We start from the raw sequence: 14440 nt of genomic DNA on the forward strand, positions 1-14440 counted from the left end.
CTGTTGCCCTGTAGCAGTAATTAGAATGTACAGTGCTGAATATGAAATAGAGGAATATTTATCGGCAGTGTCCTTAGTGCTTCTTTATGCATAAATCAGAAGTATACTTTTTTTTCCAGTTTTATCTTTTTTAATATTATATAATTGGTCTCACAGGATTTATTTTTCACAGAAATCATGAAATAACATTATTTCTTAATATCAATGTCCTCTTCCATATGACTTGTCATGCAATATCTTGTGACCAATTAAACTTGATAACATGTTTTTAATTCCAACAGACCTTTTTTATGTGTATTATAACTTTATGTATGTGCTTTGTTACTTGAAAGATTTTTTGTTATTTGCTTATTGCAGATGTAACTGAAATCAATGTTTCCTTAGTGCACCAAATGGCAAGACTTGATTCCAACTTTGGAATGTCACTGAACGTTGTGCTTTCATTGAGTTCACTTCCTGCTCATTACATCCGTTTTATGTACTCCCTTGTACTTATCTTTCTTAATATTGCTGTTTCATTTCATTGGCTTCTTACATTTCTGCTCTTGTTTCCGTCAATCATTATTTCCTGAGTTCTTGTATTAATGTTGATCTTTCCTATTATGGTTGGTGCCGACACCTGATACATGTTTCTCGCTAAGTTGGTCCTTTTTCAAGGCTATTTACGTTTTAAAAAAATGTCTTTATTGAATTTTATCAATCAGTTAGTAAGAGTAGAAATACAGTTGCCCAACTCAATCAACGTATAACACCAATCAGTGCAATAATACAATAACATCCCTGAATCGGAAAAACACCTTCCCCCTCCCATATAGCAATCCATCCAACAATCTTGACCATGCAGTTCTATTCAACAAAGCCATTTGTGAATCTAGGGGGCTCCATTTTAATCATCATTCAAATTTATGTGTTTCTCCATTTATTGCTGTGTCTCAAATGTAGGTGTTTCTCAATTTACAGTTGAGTCTGACATTTAGCACATTCTCACTGCTCAAGAATCTCAAATGTAAGTGTTTCTCCATTTATTGCTGTGTCTCAAAATTAGGCATTTCTCTCATTGCTCAGGTATCTCAAATGGAGGTGTTTCTCCATTTAGTGCTGTGTCTCAAATGTAAGCGTTTCTCCGTTTACTGTTGACTGTCAGATTTAAGCATTTTTTCCGACTGCTCAAGTATCTCAACTTTAGGTGTTTTCTCACTCACTGCTGTGTCTCAAATTTGGGTGTTTCTCCATTTACTGTGGAGCCCCAAACTTAGCATTTTCTCACTGCTCAAGTATCTCAAATGTAGGTGTTTCTCCATTTATTGTTTTAAGCATTTCTCCATTTACTGTTCAGTCTCAAATTTGGGCATCTGTCCATTCACCCACTCACTGCCATACTTAAATCTTGGTGTTTCTATATCAGTGCCAAAGTTTACTTCTGAGTGTGCCCATTGCTGTGTCAACGTCAATTCTGAGTGTTTACAATGCTCTTGCCAAGGTTGGATCTAGGCTTTTTTCTCTCTCGCTGAAATAGTTGAATCTAGGTGTCTACACTGTAGGCGTCCCTCACTCTTTCACAGCTAAATCCAGGTGATACCACTGCAGTGCCAAAGTTGATTTCTAAGTTGTGTCCACTCTGTACCAAAGTCAATTCCGAAGGGTTGTCCGTTACTATTGCCTACGTGCAGTACCATAGTCTATTTTCGATGTGACTCTACCTCTCTCCCCGCCCAGCCTGCTGGCCCAGGACATACCACACCCAGCCATCTTGCCCCCTTTCCATGCCCCCATCCTTTCCTCTATCTGAGCAGCACCTCCTCATAGCCGACACTTCTCCACCTTAAAGGCAACTCGGGCTGCCCACTGGTGCGCCACTCACCACAAATCCCTCAATATCCACCAGGCACCTCCTCTCATATCACTCCCTGCCCATCCAAACCCACCCCTGACCAACCCGCTGAACCCCCATGCACAGAAATAAGGCAACTCAGACAGCTCACTGGCGTGCAAACACTCATAACCCCATTTTTACAGCCCACTGTGCATCTCGTACTATAAATCTCCCACCCCGCTGAAGCCCCCTCATCCCCTCCCATGGCAATGCTGCACCGCCCCCCACATTCCAACTCACCGCCCTCCACCCCTTCCCTGCAGACACCTAACTCACACATCCCCTCCCTCAGTGCAGCACATGCCGCCCTGGCCACCATACCCCGTCTGCAAACCCTCCTACTCTTCTGCACAACCCTGTGCCCCTTAAGCACCCTGCCAATCACTCAGATTGTACTGTGGCCAAATTGCCAGCCACACATTGCTCTCCCTTTCTCCTCCCCAGGTCAACTCCTGCACACCAACCCTACTCTCTGGAGCATTCCCCACCCACTCTCAACCCTGTCCTAGCCCTTTTTATGTCCCCTCCAAAACACCCTTGCCGGATCAATGTTCCACTAAACCTACCTCCTTCTGAACCTCCCACAACACACTAAGGGAACCATGCTCCTCCCGCCCTATGCAAAGCAGGCTCCCTCTCCCGAAGTGTACCTCACAGTAAAACCCTCAACTCCTGTGCTGCATACTCATCAACGCCAGATTATTGCCAAAAATAAAAACAAAATGTTTTACCTCACATCAACTGAAAACCCAGAATTCCTATTCATCACTGAAACCTGGTTCTCCAGTGTTTTCAACACTATCGGCTTCCCTCCTGGCTACTCCCTTCTCGTACACAACAGGCCCAGCAGAGCAGGGTGCTTCGCCACCCTACACAAACAACACCTGTCAGGAATTTCCACTGAGAGTTTTCCTGGTAACACCAAATGCAAATCCTTTCTTGCTAAATTGTGCCTCAGCCCTTCAGTCACCCACAGCTTCCTTCACCTATGCAGGCCACCCAGCTACAACCAACACTTTGCTGAATCTCTCTGTGACCCCCTCCCTCCTACGCTGATCCAGCACTCTGCACTCACTATTTTAGGAGATTTCAACATCTGGTTTGATGTCTCTGCCAACCCCATGACCGGCACCCTCACCGACAATCTGGAAGCTCTGGGCCTGTCATAATTGATCTCACACCCAACCCACATTACAGGACACAGCCTAGAGGCACTTTTCTGCACATCTGGCCAAGTCTCCCCACTCACGCCTCGCCCACTCATCTGGTCTGATCACCACGCTATCCCTTTCTCACTTCAATACCATCCCCCTTCCGCACCACTTCCACCAATCAATTCCTCAACTACCCTGGCCACCCTCCCTCTTTGGAATAAAATCATAGTAAATCCAGACCTGACCAATTCCGTACTTCATACCCTCCTCTTAACAAAACGTCCCTTGCAAGACTGGACAGGGCATACTTGTATGAAATCAAGAAAGCAAAAAAATAACATTATGGGATTAGAATCTCCAACTCCAAAAACCCATGCAGGGAACTCCACAAAACTCTTAGGGAATTCCATTCCCGCAGCTGCGTAAATCCCCACTCCCCAAACGCACAAGGCATCTGCGATTAACTTTCCAAACACTTTCATATTGTTGCGCTTGAAAGACACCATACCATAACCACAAAACTAGCTCTGATCCTGCCATCGACACCCGTATCCTTTACAAACCCGAACCCTCCGTACCTTCTTTCACTTCTTTCCCCACTCTTTCCCAGGCAGATTTTGGCAAACTTCTAGCACTTAGTCGACCCTCTGACTTGCCTGGGGACCCATGCCCTCTGCAGATCCTTACCTTCACTTGTGCTGACAGCGTAGCCCACCCCATTGTAAATAACTCGCTCACATCAGGCACTTTCTCAGAGGCCTTCAAAACCTGTCATGTAAAACTGCTTCTCAAAAAACACAGCCTAGACCCACTCTCCCTATCTAGCTACCACCCAATCTCCGATACCCACTTAATTGCCAAACAAACTGACCGTGCAGCATATAAGCAACTTGCCCTTTTCACAGAAGCCAACAGTCTCCTTGACCCAGCCCAATCGGGGTTCCGAAACCCTATGTGGTACAGAATCTTCTCTGGTCTCCATCTGGGACAACCTAATAAGAACTGCCGACTCAGAAGGGTGTGCCGCACTCATCCTGCTGGATCTATCCATGGCCTTTGATACCATCGACCACACAATACTGAGGAACAGGCTCCTCACGCTAGTCATCAAAGAATCTGCCCTTAATTGGATCACCTCCTTTATATCCAATCACTCACAAATCGTTCTTCTTTGCCCTTTCTCCTCCGCCCCTGCCCAGTCACAAAGGTGGGCCGCTAGGAGCCTCCCTTTCACCATTCTTTTTCAAACTCTACCCAAGCCCACTGCCAGCTATCATTTGCTCACACAACCTTTTCTGCTCCAACTACGCAGACGATATGCAGATCATTTTTAAAATCCCTAAGACTTAAGCCTCCCCACCTCCCGACTTCACCTCTTGTCCCATGGACATCAACCATTGGATGACTAACAACCATGTAATCCTCAACCTGGGCAAATTAGAGATCCTAACATGTGGCAAAACTACTCTTATCCCCCAACTTTTACCGTAAGTGGCTGCCCTTGGAGCCCCACCTAATGTCTCCAACTCCGTCTAAAGTCTTGGACGCACCGTGGACGCAGACCTATCCCTCTCCAAAAACATCAACTCCATATCCAGAACCTGCCACTTGCACCTACGTATCCTAAAACTAATTTTCCTTACCTCTCTTATCCTCCGCAATACTGGCCATTATCATCTCCCATCTAGACTACATCAACTCCCTCTACCTCGGCATCCCTGCACACTAGCTCAGGAAATGTCAACTTATCCAAAACGCAGCAGCGCGACTGCTCCTTGCCCTCTCTCCCAGAGAACACATCACCCCGCACTCAGAATTTTGTGCTAGCTTCCAGTTAATTGAAAAGCAACCTTAAAAGCCATGTGTATCACACATGAGCCCTCCATAATATGGGACCTGAGTTCCTTCAGGACAGAATCATCCACTTCCAGCCCCCCAGAAACCTCAGATCAGGCTCAGCTCCCCTGCACCACGCCTCCAGAGTTGGCAGCTCGGCTTTATCTATCCTAGCCCCCACCATCTGGAACACTCTTCCTCTGCACATCCGCTGCACCGAAAACTACCTCTCCTTCAAAAAAGCCCTCAAAACCTGGCTATTTACTGCATTATCCTGAAAACTGCTTAAAACTTCAAATCCTGGGTATATGAACTGTCTTCCCAGGTGGTGCTGGCTGCTGCGTTCATGGTATCACCGACCTCCAAACACCTGACATTGCTGACTGTGTTCGCGGAAGCCTGGGCAAACACACACTATCAAACACCTATCATGCCACTGTCTCCCCTGAAGCACCACTGGCTTATTCACAGCACTCATATATGTAATGTCACAGGATTGATGAATAACTGCACGAGACAGGTACAGAAAACAGGTAAATCGTAACAATAGCAGTAGAAGCACAGTGGTGTGATAGAACCAATGCCACCACCACCACAATCTTGGTAGAACTGTGTGCCTCCTGTGGAGAATAGTTGGAGCATAGACTGTCGCTGCAGCTAAACATTTATGTCACAGCCGAAAGAACCGACAGAGGAAGCCAAGAACCTGAGTGGGTGCCCTAACAAGAAAGTGGAATCAATGACAGCAATGTACGTATAATACACCACTCCACTGGCCGCAGGCATTGCTATCCATACGCATTAGTATACAGCAAGGACTACGACAAAAGGTGGTTGTGCTGTTCATATAAATTCTCCGCCTATTTACACCAGACTACGTGTCAACACCCTTGTCAGCAGAATGCAGCACAGATCTACGACAAATTTGGGCATGCTGATCACATAGCGAGTTTCTAGTACTGACGCCAGGCTACTACCCTCAGAACCCATCCACATTCCTGAACGCATGGGTTGCTTCTCTGCTGGAGCCTGGCCAGCCCTGCTAAGCCTTTTTTGGCCAAATACACACACTCATCCCAATCATGCTCCATGCCCTCCAACACTCTGGACTTTGATCGTCTGAAGGCGTTCCCTCAAACAGCAAATTGAGACTATAATAATGGTAAAATGGCGCTATACAAATGACATGTACAATACAATAGCTAATTCAGCTTTTGTCCATTTGATCACATCTCTTGATCATTCCGTTATCTTGGAGCTATCACAATTATACTATTATACTTAATGCTGTACTAAACATAAATATGTATTCTCAGTGCAGGTACTGGCCTAACTGGTGACATTGTTAGCTCCACATCCTCCATGCATTTGATCACCCCCTACAGTCAAGTAGTTCAGAGGAGACCCCTATAAAATTAAGAAGCTATTCACAAATTCCTCAGAGAGCAAAACCTCTACCTTTGTTGGTGCATTTGTAGAGATGTCTTGATGGGCAGGACTGGAGGGTTAAGGCGCTCTAAACAATGTATGTAACAAGGTTGTTCGAGGGAAGAACTCCCATTATTGGAAGTGTAAAGGTAGTTGATAAGTCAAAGTGACCATTCATTATGCTGGCATCACAGGAAGCCACTTTTGGCAGGTTCTGGGTGCTGATGTCAGGTGTATTATTGGCATCCAGAAATCAGGTACAGTCCTCCTGTGTACGGTGCTGGGTTTCTGGTTCATCCTGTATGCTAGAGTGGGTTGTGTTAATGGATGGAGGTGAATGGAGAGCTGATGTGGGGAAGTTCCTAACAGTTCTGAGGCTCAACATGCAAGACATTTACCACAAGGAAAAACAAGGAGTAGTATACTAATCAAGAAGAATAGGATTGGACAACCAGAGGATTTCAGAGAAGGACAAGCAGATAACGTACAACTGTGCCCTTACCCTCCACATCGTCTACAGACCCCCAGGTCCAATATCCTTTTTTGAAAATGATATCACCTCTCTCTTAGTCTCCAATACAAAACCCTTCTCTAAAATGATCATCCTAGGTGATTTAAACTTTGGCCTGAACGATCCTCTTGACACCCAGGCAGGCCTACTAGCCAATTCAATGAAAACTCGAGAGTTTACACATCGTATCTCCCTCCCGACTCATGAAAAAGGACTGACTCGAGATTGGCTGGCTGACAACAATTGTGTCACAGACATTTTAGCCAATACCCCATGTCCTTGGTCAGACCACAACACCATCCTATTCTCCACTACCATAATCACCAAACCAGTCAAACCTATCCTTCTCACTTCCAATCTACTGTCAAGAAGCCTAAAAAATATTAATTGAGATAACATGCTACCCCTCCTGTTGCAAATAACCAACACCACCTATCAGCCTACTGATCCCAAAATACTAGTCATCCTCTTTAACAAAACCATGATAAAAGATATTGACAAAGCAGCCCCTTTGAAATATAGAACAACTAAAGCCATTGCTCATGCCAACTCCTGGTTTACAACAGACTTTCAAACCCTTTGTGGAGCTAAAAGGGTTTGAAAGTCTGTAATTATTAAAGCTAAAGGTGATTCCTACAACCAGAGAGTTGAGAAGGCTCAATCAAGCTCCAGATAACTATTTGCTACACTTCGCAAGTTGGAATCACCAGCCCCCACCCTGACCACTCGATTAAAGACCAGCAATGGTGCGCCAATGTCCAAAACGCCCTGCTGACAAAATCACTCTCCTTCAGAACAAAATTAAAATAAAGAAAACCAAACTCAACCAAGACCCTATCCCCATAGCAATTGCCCCAACCACTGCGACACAAGTTGCTCACAAATTCTCCTTCACACCCCTGACCACATCTGAAACAATCAATATCATCAAAGGCTTAAAGCCATCAAGATGTAAAGGCAGTATTTTCCCTGCCACCTTCATCAAAGAATGCACCAACAAACTGGCTCCTTTCATAACCACACTCATCAACAGCTCATTTGCCACCAGCAAAGTACCAGATGATTTAAAAGAAGCCTGGGTACTACCGCTCCTGAAGAAACCTACTATGGACCCTAACATTCCAACCAACTTCCGACCTTTCACTACTGTGCCATTCTTACTAAACATTCTACACTGTGTAGCTTACCTACAGATCCAAAACATTTTGGAATCTAATAAACTCCTAGGCCTCAGACAATCTGGCTTCCGCCTGGGCCACGAACCGAGACTGCTCTCTTGGACCTAAAATCACAAATGGACCAATTCAAGGACAAAGGGGACCTCTGTATCCTCCTCCTGCTAGACCTATCTGCAGCTTTTGATTTGGTCAACCACAAAATCTTTTGCCACCATCTAGTAACAGCTGCCCGTTTCTCTCCTGAGATCGAATTGTTTCTCTCCAATGGCACTATGAGAGTCTTCTCTGCCTCGGCAGCAGTCCCCCCAGCCCCTGTCTCATGCGGCATACCCCAAGGCTCCTGTGTGTAGCCAACATTATATAATGCATTCACAAATCTCCTCTTCGACAAACTAGACTATTTGGGTGTCACGTATACCAACTGTGCGGACAACACCCAAATACTTATTTCCATCACAGGATGCTAGGACACAGACTCAAACACCCTCAACCAAATCTACCTCACCATCCGGGCCTGGATGGCACAAAACAAACTGTGTCTCAATAACTGAGTTAATATTAATCGAGAGCAAATCCAAACTTAACAACCTACCACAACTCTATAAATCATTCAATATTGATGGAAACACCATTAATGTTGCCAAGGAAATAAAAACGCTTCGGGTCTATAACGACTCCACTTTCTCCTTAACAAGACATGTCAATGCCATTGTATCGTCTGCAGCTTACACGTAAAAACTAATCAGAGCCAGTAGACCCTTCCTCTGCGCAAACAGTTGCATTACCCTGGCTAGAGCACTGATCCTTTCCAGGATCGATTGCTGCAACTCCCTTTTTGCAGGATCCAATACTGGAAATATCAGTAAACTCCAAGTTGTGCAAAGTAATGTAATCCGAGCAGCACTGAATATACCAAAACATGACCATATTTCATCAACCAGACGACACATTAACTGGCTTCCAGTCCAAGATAGAATCAGGTTCAAAGTCCTTTCACTCAACCACAAATGCCTCTCTAACAACACACCAGCATACCTTTGTTATATATATATATATTTTATTATTTGATTTTATTGTCTCAACAAAAGACAATTTTTACAAAAAGAATTCCACAATTCCTATCCAAAAAGATGAAAAAAAAAAACAATGTCCGTTTAATCCAGTTCTCCACTAGGCTTCGCCTCATAGACGGGGAAGCGTTCCTGTGGTTTGTTCTTTATTTTCTGTAGTTATCTATTAGGCCTATCTGTTTAAAGAAACCGACAACAGCTATCACCCAGGTCGTTTTTTTGCCTCCCATCAGGCGGGACCACCATTCCTTTTCCTCGTAGACATAGGCATCATCCATGATGTGATTTAGCCAGCGGTGTCGTTCTCTATTTAGGCCAGGGCACGATAGCAAGAGATGTTTTGAGGTTTCCACCCAGGCAGTGGACTCACAGAACTGACCGAGGTTTGACTTTGAGAGCCCTCTTCTGGCTCAAATCTTGTTGGTGTTCATCAGGTTTAGTCTAATCCTCAAAAAGTTTTGCCGCAACCGTGGGTTTGGGCATTTCAATAGGTATGAGTTTTTTCGCTCTTGTTGGAATATCTTGAGTGATCTTGTAGGCGGCAGCCTCGTCCAGAGTTTCTATCCAATCCATTTCCAGTCATTTTTTATTCACCTTTTGGGGATTCTGGATTAGCTCCTCTTCTGAACTGCCTATCCGTTCAAGAATGGTCCTATTGGTTTGTTTCCAATCCATGAGCATCTTGTTCTTTTTTTCCTCCATTTCGATTGTTGATAATGTTGAACAGGAACTTGCGCAGAGCTTCTAAAGTTTTCCTATAGAGCATAAGTCCATTCCTTTCCACAGATGCTTTAATGGATGATGTGCCCAATTCTCTGCGGATTAGTGCCATGGGCATCGACTGAGGCAGGTTCAAGACTTGCCTCCAAAACCGACCTTACAATCTCTTCCAAAGAGCTTCGGGCAGGAGTGGCATGGCTTCGGCTCCGTAGTTTATGGTGGGGACTATTTTGGCTTTGAAGAAATCGATTATCTATTTTAGAGAAAAGTGGCCGAACTTTCGGTTGATCACTTTGGATTGTGCGACCAGGGAGGGGATTTTGCCCTCCAGAAATTCCTGCATTAGGTGTTCATTCTTGCTGTTGTTTAGCATAATTCCCAAATACTTGAAGCTTTTAACCGTCTCGAGCTTACATGCCTCCACAAAAAGATTTGGTGGCTTTTGAGCAGATGCACATTTGCTCAGGGTCATGCTTTTTGTTTTATCTTTAGTTAGTTCCAGGTTATTGTCTTTTAGATATGAAGTAAGATTGGTGAGTTGTCTTTGGAGTCCAAACGCCGTCTGATCAATAAGAATGATGTCATCCGCATAGAGGATTCTCAATATTGCTAAATTGCCAATTGTCAGTGGAAAGGTTTGAAGCCCCTTCTGTGAGTCCTTATAGTCCGCTGTATAGGCATTGTACAGAGCCGGGGCTAGCGGGCATTCCTGTTTAACACCTCGAGCCATTGGTATCTCTTTGGACAGGGGACCTGCTTTGTTCAATCTCACTCTCATAGATGTTGAAGTGTAGAGTGATTTGATTGGTCCCAATATTGGTTCAGGGCAACTATGATGGTTCAGTTTGTCCCAGAACTTTTCTCTATTGACCCTATCAAAGGCCTGGACCAAGTCGACGAAAACTAAGTGTATCGCAGGTTTACCTTCCAAGACCTTTGATTTGAGGGCACTCAGCAAGAGAATATTAGCTGTCGTGCCCATTCCTTTCACGAAGCCGGTCTGTAGGTGGTCCGAACAATTCGATTCCTTTATCCATTTTTGAAGGTTTTCCAAAGCGAGGGAGCCAAAGATTTTCCCCAACGTGTCCAAGAGCGCTATAGGTCGGTAGTGTCCTGGGACGTCTCTCGCCCCTTTCTTATATATGGGGACCACATAAGCTTTTGTCCAAGATGTTGGAACCTTGCTGGTTTCTACGGATTTCTTGAAAACTTGGCTTGCGAAAGATGCCCAAGCTTCCAGATGTTTTTTAAGTTCTAGATTCGTAGTACCGTCTGGACCCTAGAGGAGTTTAGCTTCTTAATTCTATGGGCAATGGTTGATGTGTCCGTTGGAATCTCCCATCTACTTTCTCTTTGATTACCAGTCGTGGGGTGAGTGCCTGGTGGTTTTGTGTATAAATCTGAGAAATAGGCAACCCAGGCTTGCTATGCTTTGTTATTCTCCAAGTTTGAAATGGCTTTATTGGTACAAGATCTTATCAACGCCCAAAAGTCCCTGGATTGCTTCCCACTCAGTATTCGCAGCATCTCCTCTGCATCGCTTAATTTATACTATCGCATTGGAGATGCAGACAGTTTTTGTATAGTGTCTCCTGCTTCTTCACCTCTTTTATCAGAGTGGGTCCAGTGACATCTTTTCCCGCCTTTTGGCTTTTCTTACTTCTTTCCTTCTGTCCACTATGGTCTTATTATATGCGTGGAGGTTGTTCTTGGGCGGGACTGTGAGGCTTGAATTAACAAGCTTATTCTTGATTAGTAGAGGGATGTAATTTGTAGCTTCAAGCCTCCCCTGCGTATAAGCGACTGAAGCCGTTAGGTATTTCTCTGAGAAAGCCTTAATCGCTTTCTCGTTCAATCTCACCCTGGTATTGTTATTGCAGGTTTCAAGATCTGGGGGCATGAAGTCTATTGATAATCTGGGTGGTTTCCAAGTGACAAGCTGAATGTTGTGGTCACTGTTCCTTGTTTTGATGACTGTGACACTTTGTATTTGGGCAAGAAATTCACGGCTGGCGAAGGTGTGGTCCAAAGTTAGGCCGAGGCCATTTCTTTCCCATGTCGGGCATAATGGTTTGGTAGAGTCTCTTAACCGATGTGGATTGTGCAAATCATTCGATTCCATTAAGAGATTCCATTTAGAGCCTCTGGCTCGTGCACTTATCATTGACCTGCTTTGAACTAGGGAGGATTTTTCTTCCAGACAAAGGGCTTTGAGGTCGCCCGTGATGATTACATGGTCAATGCTATGCTCCTCTTGTGCTTCTACTAAGAGAGTCTCCATCATTTTGAGATAAGCTGTAGTTGTTATAGATGCAGGATTCAATATGCGTTAATCAAAAGGATTATTTCTTGTTCATATTTTATCTTCGAGCCATAAGCCCTCTCTTTTGACATTAAGATGGCTTGAATCCATTCTGAGGCAAATATGGACTTCCTCTGCTGGAGACCTCTGCCTGAGCGGATGGCGATTAAGAGGCCTGTTGAAGGTCTTCATTTAATGCTTTTCTTAGCCGGAACGCGTGCAATGTCATACCCGTCAAGTCATGGTTCATCTTGTAGCCATGACTCTTGGAGACAAAGTACATCGAAGTCTCCCAAATTCACGTCCGATGGAGTTCTTAGATGGGAAAATCCATGCATATACCAGGAGCCAAAAACAAATGGGTTAGATCTCTCCACCGCTCTGGAGATCCATGTCCATTTCTTTATTTGCCCGTGGTTGGTGTTTGCCATTTGGTCACTAATCTCCTCCTTGGCTTGTTCTATTTTTCTTTTGGTTTCTCCCTGGTCCTGTTCAAAGGTAATCTCAATGAGGTCTAAAGGTCCTGTTGAATATCTATCGCACTTCTGTTCTTCTACTTTCCTATCTTCCATGACTTTTGGATGTGGGTTATGGCTTGGGCCCATTTTGTTGTAAATCGTTCTCCTGACCGAGCTATTTCCTTTGTTCTTCTTTGCCACTGGCTCAATTTTCCTATTGAGGTACACCTCTCGTCTCGTTTCTTCCATTTCTCCTCTTTCAGTTTTGCCTTGCCTTGCGTTCTCATGGGCAATGTCACCTCTGACCATTCTTTCTGGAAAGTGTTTTAACTTGCCCTGCAAGTGGTGTAGGTTGTTTGGCGTTGTTCTGCTCACCTCGGTGAGCTCATACCCAAGCGAATGAGATGCTGCTTTCCACATTGATTGCTTGACTTTAATGTGTAGATATGATGCATCTATAATGCATCTTTGCGCTCTTTGTTCACTGGTTTGACTATTTTTAAATCGTCCGAGTGTAGGTGCCTTAATGTTGGTATGTAGTCACAAATTTTCAGGAGAGGTCTTCGGTTTAGGATTAGTCTTTTTTTTAAACAATTCTTTGCAGCTTGAAAGTCCTTGTGAGGATGATTGATCCTCCCGGTCTCTCGTTGTTACGCCGAGCTTGTTTGTGGAAATCATCCTTGCTTGGGTCCTTGAGAATGTCCGTGAATCGGGTCGTGTTCGGGCTCTGGGCGGTCGAATTTCTAAGTAGTTTCACCTGTCTGTATTTGTCCTCTGGAGGTGATCTCTGCTACCTCTTTCATTTTGGGATCTGCGCTTTTCATCCATAGTTCGAAAGGGTGGTGAAAATTGCTTTGCTTCGTGTTTTTTTTGTTCTCGTCTCGGCGTGGTTATTAGGTGGGATTCTTTTTTCTTCTTCGGGGGTTGCGTCGGCAACTCCGAGTCTGAATCCTCAATCGTGTACATGCTCAGATCCATTAGATCTATGGATTTGTCCTCTCCTCTGCTTGTTGTTTCTGGTGGATCCTGTTCCTCTTCCGGCCTAACTTTGGCTGAGGTTTTTTGAGAGAAATACACCTCTCGCCTGTCTCCTTTGGGTCCTATCAGAGGTTTACTTAAAGTGGTTTTGCCAGTGATGTCTGGGTTTCCATCTTTATGGCAACTTTCCTCCACTTCCTTGCACTTTCCTTCGCCTTGAGTGCCGCACAGCGTTTTTGAAAAGATGCCGTACGAAGGGCCGCCAGATTTTTCCTCTTCTTGGTTGGGTTTGGAACTAGGATGATGGTAAGTATCTGTAGCAACTTTCAGGAAAGATGGTTCCTTCTTTCTTTTATTGTTTCTTTGTCTCGTCCCATTGTCTGCTTTTGGACCACTGATGTTTGAGCTGATCCCAATATTTGGATTAGTAATGTTAATTGTTGGCTCCAACACCACCCTTTGATTCACAGCCTTTTCTACTTACGTTTGGGTGTATTTTGCGGTCCCTTTGAAGGAGGGGTGCTTTTCTGTAATCATGTCTGTTTGTACAGCCGTTTCCCTGTAGGTGTTTTTATGCTCTGATGGCGAGTCTTCTGCCATCTTCTGCCTAATGAGAGCGTCCAATGTCGTCATCTTGGTATGCAGCGTGGTCATAAGCGATGTGTGATCCACCATGGTTTCGTGAAGCGATTCGTATAATTTACAAAATGGGGCCAAGGGGAATCGTCACTGTGGACATGATCACCATTAGGTCTGTTTTTTTTGCTGGTATGTCTTTAATTATTGGCGACGAGATCTCACTCCGGCGCCGGTGAAACAGCATTTGTTCATAAGATTGGTCTTGTACCGGTGGAGAGTCAAAGGTGAATCTTTTCCCTTAAGGTCTGCCCTGGTCCAGAAAAGTATTTTTTGTGGCTCTTTTCTTTGGGTTT

At 44.5% G+C, this 14440-nt stretch overlaps 1 protein-coding gene across 7 annotated transcripts in view; it reads left to right on the top strand.

Annotated features, from left to right (window-relative positions):
- RPGRIP1 (RPGR interacting protein 1) overlaps positions 1 to 14440 on the top strand; it is a 638645-nt gene that overhangs the window by 510661 nt on the left and 113544 nt on the right. The window lies entirely within an intron of this gene.

The sequence above is a fragment of the Ambystoma mexicanum genome, chromosome 13, assembly GCF_040938575.1.
Source record: "Ambystoma mexicanum isolate Mex_15411 chromosome 13, UKY_AmexF1_1, whole genome shotgun sequence".
Classification (NCBI taxonomy): Eukaryota; Metazoa; Chordata; class Amphibia; order Caudata; family Ambystomatidae; genus Ambystoma; species Ambystoma mexicanum.